The sequence below is a fragment of the Peromyscus maniculatus genome, chromosome 15, assembly GCF_049852395.1.
Source record: "Peromyscus maniculatus bairdii isolate BWxNUB_F1_BW_parent chromosome 15, HU_Pman_BW_mat_3.1, whole genome shotgun sequence".
Taxonomy (NCBI): Eukaryota; Metazoa; Chordata; class Mammalia; order Rodentia; family Cricetidae; genus Peromyscus; species Peromyscus maniculatus.
This window is the reverse complement of record NC_134866.1, coordinates 73,204,135-73,211,673: the sequence shown is the minus strand read 5'-3', so window position 1 is coordinate 73,211,673 and position 7,539 is coordinate 73,204,135.

The window sequence follows — 7,539 nt, the reverse complement described above, 5'->3', positions numbered from 1 at the left end:
CGGTGGTTTCCTCCTCCTTTCTTCTTGGCCTTTTTTCCTTTTAAATCACCCTCTGTGGATTTCCACTGCTGCAAGGCAAGTGAGTAGAAAAAAAACAAAAACCAATTTATGACTTGGCTTTCTAAACTGTAAGCACACCTCCCAGCTTCTTCTGGAGAAGGGTCGGGGGATTCTGTCAGACAAACACGTGAGAATCTGTTCTCAGGTCCCTTAGGTAGACTTCAGGGAGCCATGGGACCACTGGATGGTAACCTCTCCATGGAGGCCATACCTCAGCACGGTGCCTCTGGCGGCTTCATTGCACCACAAAGTGTAAAGGGAAAGAGAGTTTACTAGTAAGAACGGTTGTCCTCATCCCCAGTGAGGCTAAGGAGGGGGCTTGGCGGGGACTGGGACCTCAGCCCCGAGGTCCATTTGCAGGCAGTCAGCCACGGAGTCGCTCCCTCTGTTGGAGCCAGATCAGCTTAGAAATCGGGTGGTGTCTTGGGGAGTCAGGGCCGAAGGGAAAGGACACTCGCTGCTAACAGATTACCACCAGATAGGGGACACTAGTCTGTGTGGGATGTGCATGGACTTGGGCTAAGGAGGAGCTTCTGAAGAGCAGGGGAGGAAGGAGAAGGTGGGGACACACAGCCGAGAGCACAAAACCAGGTGATATGAAAGGCAAGTGGGCAGCGGGGCCGGCCTGGAAATGCACGGAAGAGCGGTCACTTCTGGCAGCGTCAATATTCTCCCTCTGAGCACTAATTACATTATTAAGTAAACAGAGCACCACAGGGTCTGAGGGAGGGAAACATGGATTCAGGATCCGGCCACTATCTCCTAGGCTATAAACAACCATGTTTTCCAACCAAAGTGCGCTACTGGACACTTTCCTTAACTTCCTGTGCTTCAGAAGAGGACCGACTGTCTTCTACACAAGCCGGGCTGAAGGAGCCCCCCTGCTAGTCGGCAGACCCAGCCAGGGCAATGGGAACCTTCTTCGTGGAGAGGCAGGCCTCAGGAGGCACATGGATTTCAAGAGCAGCAACTCCCATTTTCTTGGCTGCAAAGAGCATGCATTTGCTAATTAGACTTTTGCAAGACACTAGAACCCAAATCTCCTCTGATCTCCCTAAATCCAGTCTAAAGAGGTGGGTGTAAACACAGGATTGGAAGAAACCAGGAACAACATGGAAAGGATTTGTATGCGATAGGAATAAATCTGTTTAAAAAAAAAATGTCTAGGAGCACACAGGAGGAAATCTGCAGCAGGCTGAGCCAGCCGGGTGAATGGCAGAGAGAATAGAGGCTATTTGAATACTGATGTGGTCCCTCACTTTCTTCCATTTCCATTAATGACATGCTCATCAAGGGCAAACAATGGGACCGGCTGCCGGCGCCTGTCACAGTGTGTGGGTGCCGGGATGCCAGACTGTCATCCAGGGCTGCATTTGGAGACCTGCACGCTAATAAGAAGTGCTCTGTGCCGTCAATGCAGACAGGTGCTTCCTCGGCTGGGACATGCTCCATTCCCTTCCCCCTGAAGCCCTCCTCCCCCAGCCCCCCTGACAGACACCATGAAATGCACAAATTAACAGCCCCATCATGTTGGGCTGCCGCTGCCTGCGGTGAAAGCAGAAAATCAAGTTGTCACCCAGGGTACCGGTAAAGTCACAGCCTCATTTCTCCGTGGGTGCCCTATAATAGCAAACGCCAGACAGCTGGCTGCATGGGAGGCTTTAGATGAAGGCCCGATGCACTCTGGCCAGAGAATTAGTAGTCGCTGCTTCCATGTGGAAATTCTGGAACAAACATCTGGAGGTGGGAAGTTTCCGGGAGCAGAAGCGTCCTTTGCTCCTTCCAGACAGAGAAGAGCAAGCCAGGTCTGAGTGGCACTTTTTTTTTTTTTTTTCCAAAACCAGCAGCAAAAACATGCTCCCTAGGCTTCCAACTTTGAATCTGCTGAGAACTTTACTAGGGCCTTAGAGTGGGCGGCGGACGGACAGTCACCAAGGCAGCAAAGAGTCCAATAGCCCAGAACCAACTCTGCTCTGTGAATGCAGAGTCCTCAGGCTCCAGCTTCTTGCAGTCAGTCAGTAGGTTCTCCTCCTGAGGGAAAGACTCTTGCTATGATGAACGTTGGGAACCAGAGTCTGCTGCCTAAAGCTTCCCTCCCAGCTCTAGACTGTTCTGTTCTACGCTGCACATCTATACAGATGCGATGTGCAGTAACTTCTCACGGAACAACAGATCCCAACAGCCAGGCTGCATGACCACTGGCTCTAGGTGTATGGTGACCTGTGCCAGCCTGGGCTAACGCTTGTCCTGGTCAAGTGTGCAGAAGGAAAGAAATGGGGACCCCCCAAGCCCTTCAGACTCCAAGGAGTTTAATGACACAATGGCCTGGAACTTCAACATAAAACAGGAAGAGCAACTAACGAAACTTACAACATAAAACCCCCCTCCTGTCATTTTTATTGTACCAGTAAAACACTCTATTGAATTTATGAGCTACATAATGACTATGGAGACTGTACCTGGAATTAGAACCAACTCCGAAGTCTCAACTATAAACCCTTTTCTATCATTACCCCATCCTTCTAGCTTTCCTGTCCTCTTCCTTTAGCCAAGGGACATTCAGACAGAGGCCTGCGCTGGAGTTTGCAACTTGCTAGTAAATCCCGACTCCCTCCAGGGCACCAAGGCTGACAGGCCTCCGGGGTGGGGCCATTCATCCCAAAGCCTCAGATGCATTTTGGAAAAACAAACATGTAAGTCTTTTCTTTGCATGAGGCCTGTGAAATGGAGAGATTGCCAAGGACATACCTCGGCTGTCATCATCTGTAACTCCACGTCGCAATGGCCTTTCCAGAGTGGAGACTATACCTCCCCTTAGAAGTTCACGTGAAATGCATCTGCCCCCAGCCACTCTGTGGGAGTGGGGGTCTGGTCAAGTTTCTAGTGATGGGAGGAGGTGGGATGTCCATCACTTGGCTAAGCAGCATGCTCGATTCTGTTTTCTGTTTCCATTTCACTCCTTAAGTCTCTCTGCTCCCCAAGGATTTTTCTGAAGGGGTAATAAAATAAAATGGGTGAAACAAAGCCATAAGCCAGTTAAGTCTGAAAGACATGTCACCTCATCTAACAGGAAGAAACGGGCCATTTCCATGCCTAAGGCTGACAGAAACGCCTGAGCTGGCAACAGTGCTATTCCACTTGATTTATAGAATAATGGGGTGACAAATGATGACAAAAATAAACTTTTACTGCACTGAACTGCTCCTTTATTTATGAAATTTGGCCAAGTAGTGAAATCTTTTATCTGCAAGTTGTAACATGGAGTGGGAGCGAGCGATTATGGTGTGGTAATAGCAACCCGGCGATGGAGGCTGAGTCAGTTGGAAATGGATTGGGGTAAAATAACTACCACACCATGATAAATGTGAACAGCCCTTTGCTGACAGATGATCTAACAGGTGTTCATAACAACTATATAAGAGGATTTATTTATGACCAGCCACAGCCGCAGCTCTGTAAATCAACTCCAACAGCTGCACTCCGCTGAAACCAAGTCCCTGATGGGGGAACGGAGCGAGAGCCCAAAGAACACAATTCACTCCAGAATCTTAATCATCAAATAACATTTTTTTAGGTAATTACACCGCCACATAGAAATCATGATTACTTCCAATTAGAAATCTGAGCTGTCTGTAACTTTGTTTACAAAATCTTTTTATTTTAGGCCGTGCAGTTTTGATGAGGCCTGAGCCAAAAACGAAGATGCTGGGTCAAGTCAAGAGCACCTTGGGAGGGTGATGGCGGTTCTGTGTGATGCCACCACCAAGAGGCCCTTTCCACCAGTACATTTTTAAAAAGCTCAGAACTTCAGTGCAAGGGGAGGTATTGGGCTTCCCCACCTTCTCCAGCAGCCCATCCCATCCCTGGCAGCACCATCTCCTGGTGAACGCTCCTTGAACCACATACCGTTCATAGCCAAAGATGAAGGCGTGCAGGAAGTGAGCTCACCAGAACTGGGGTACAAGCTAGACTGAGGGTCCACCTTCATTCACTCTTTCTTCACTGCTCTGCCATGGCAGAATTTGACTTTTTCTGGGGGGGGGGGTAGGATACACTTTTTTAATTAAAAAAAAATAGCCAGGTGGTGGCGCACGCCTTTAATCCCAGCACTCGGGAGGCAGAGACAGGCGGATCTCTGTGAGTTTGAGGCCAGCCTGGTCTACAGAGTGAGTTCCCGGACAGGCAGGGCTATTACACAGAGAAACCCTGTCTTGAAAACCAAATTAAATATCTCTATATTTTAAGAAATCCAGGGTTACATAGAGATCCTGTCTCAACAACAACAAAAAATTCTTTTGTTGTTGTTTACAATTCTACACGTCTCCTTGCATTATCTGCCACGCTTACCTTCCTACCACTCAGTCTACCCCCTCCCCTCTCTTCGTTCATGCCAATCTACCAAGCTGATGTCTATTCGTTTTGTTTTGTGACCCACTGTTGAGTTTAGCTCGGGCCATCTGTGTGACCATGGGTCTGAAACTATCCATGGGAACATGGTGGGTTCAGTAGAAGGGACGTAAGTAAAGACAGTAGCAGTTCTCCCCTCACCTAGAATCTGTCGACAGCCAACAGTCCAGAGATAAAGGGCGGCCGGTGAGCCCCTCCACCTTCCTTGACTGACTGTTAGGATAGTGATAGGGCTGGTCTCGTGGACCCAGCGTAGTAAAGACAGTTGATGTCGGTTAATGGCTGTCGTAGTTGTAGCTAGTCTAGAGAATGGCATTTCGCAGCCCTCCACCCGATCTGGCTCTTGCGTATTTCCTGCCTCCTCTTCCACAGTGTCCCCTGAGCCTTAGAGGGCTGATATGTATGACTTGGTCAGGTTGGACCTCCTGTCCATGCTTATGTAGTTACTGTCTCGACAATTCTCTCCCGCTGTCCATGGAGATGGGGTCCTCACTTACAGACTCCTCTGAAAACAGAGTGGGGCAAGGAGCTGCTGGACCAGTGGGCAATTCCAGAGCCCTGCTGGATGCAATCTGAGGAAGCTCACCTCTTACCACTGTGCTTTCTCCACAGAAACGTCTCCATCCCATCCCACCTCACGCTGTTGATGACCAGTGAAGACGTTGACTTGTTCCTCCAGTCACCCATGCGGCAGATGCAGACTCAGGCCTGACATAAATGAGCCTATTATGAGCTTTATGCACTGCCAGCAGACAGGTTTTTCTGTACTTACATCTAGACCTTTGATGTGTCCGGTCCTCACAGCTGGAAACCAGTGTTTTAGCTTATGGTTAGAGACAAGATTGATTTTTTGGTAGTGCTGGGGACTGAACTTGTGGCCTTGCCCTTGCTAAGCAAATGCTCTACTACTGAGCTACACTCTCAGATGAGGGTCTAGGTTCTTTAGTGTAAACACAGGCTGACTGCATCAGCTAGTGATCAGATGTTCAAGGGACTACCCATGTAAAAGAGGCTCCCCAAAGACAAAATGACTCACAGAAAATTAGCATGTCCAAGGAAGTATGTGCAATCATCTGCAGCTGAAAGTCAGCCCCGAAGGCCAGGTTCCCCCAACCTCCAGCTCAGTCAGTGGGTTTGGACTTGAGCTTCTGCCTTCCGACATTAGCAGAGCTCACATTCTCCTTCATGGACTGTAGCCACCCATTCCTCCCCTAAACTGCCAATGGGGATGAGGTGGGGGCAGGGAGGGGGGCTAAGCAAGACATCTGGAACATACCCTGGCACACGCCAACAATGCTGTCTGTACGAAGGCTTTAACACCGTCTAAGACACAGCCTCAGCCCAGAACATTTTATTTTTATTCTGTACCCAGAAACCTCTTCTCTCCTAAATCCCGTACCCTTCCGAGGACCTAGACCACTGCCTCAGTGGAGCCCTCCGTGACTGATCCAGTGACTCAGGTGCGACTTGGCCGTCACTCTGCCGCTTCCTGGCGATCCTCACACGCCACCTCAGCCTTCACAGCTGTTCCAAGTTTATTGTTCGGATGATCAGTAGTCAGGGCAGAGAATTCTCTCCACTCCGTAACACGGTGGCAGAAGGAAAAAAAGAAGATAAACACCAAAACAAAAAGCAAGTGGTCCAAACAGAGCAAAGCACGGTTGGTAGTGAACCTGACACTGCTTGTCAGGCAGACACATAGGGAAGGGATGGTGACCGGGAAGCCCCAGAAAGAGAGTCCTCGGGTCCATCCAAGGGCAGGCTTTTCTCTATTACCGTTCCAGCCTCAGCTTACAACATAACTGTTATGTGACATGTTTTTCTTCCAAATCAGGAAAATAGTGAAAGCGCCTAGACGTGGAAGCAGAGGGGAACAGGAAGACAGTTCAGACGTGGGCAATGAGGAAGTCACCGAAGGCCAGCCTGCCAGCTGAGCCGAGCTGTGCCAGGATCCGAGGACGGCATCTCGGCATCGGCATGGAAGAGGCAGTGTTTGCAAACCAGGGCTCACTAAGGTGGGGACAGCCCTTAGTGCTATTTCTTTTTTTTTTCCCTTTGAGACGGGGATTCTCTGTGTAGCCCTGGCTGTCCTGGAACTCACTCTGTAGACCAGGCTGGCCTCGAACTCACAGAGATCCACCTGCCTCTGCCTCCTGAGCGCTGGGATTAAAGGCGTGCGCCACCACTGTCCAACCTCGTGCCATTTATTGCCGATGTTGGTGTAGGTTTCTTTTTCCGAATTAGATGTACTTACTTATGTACAGGTATGCGTACATGTGTGCCACTCTGTGCAAGTCTGATACACCTTTCAGGAGCTGATTCTCTCTGTCCACTACGTGGGTCCCAGGGATCAAATTCCGGTCATCAGGATCGAGGGCAAGTACTTTTACCTGCTGAGCTATCTGGCCAGCCCAGGCGTAGGTAGCTTTCTTGGAGAGATGTTTGTGCGCATGTGTATGTGTGGTGTATGTGTTCAGAGCACACACATGACGAAGCTCAATGCAGTCTTTAGACGGACAAGGGAGGCGGTGAGGCTGTGAGTTTTGTGCCAGATGACGAGGCTCCTGCGAACCCTCTTTTGGGCAGAACATTTTCTTCCCTTTAAACAAAGTTTGCTTCACGATCAGAGAGCCGGCTGAGAAGGAACGGAGAAGGTGAAAGACCTTAGGTTTCCTTTCAGCGGGTCTGTTTTCCTTTTTCTTTCCTTTTTACCCCTTTGTACTACTCAGCATTCTGAATTCTTACCCTCTCTGGAACAGAACAAGTCTATTCTCAGTGGAAGCACAGGCAACGTGTTCGGCAAACGTGGTAGTTACTCTAGCTTTACGTTTGCAGATGGTCACACAGGGGTTGGGGGTGGAGAGGTGGGAGAGGGAGGTGTTGGGTGCACAGTTTCCAAACTCATGTGCTCACTGTTTCCATCCTCTTCTGGATGAAAATAATCCTCCTCCTGATAATAAACAAAGGAAATGGATTGGCACCAAATGAGAGACTCAGGATGAATTACACTCTGAGGGCTAGCCTTCAAGACGGGTGTACATAAAGTGTCCCTTTAAGGGAACATTGAAATGA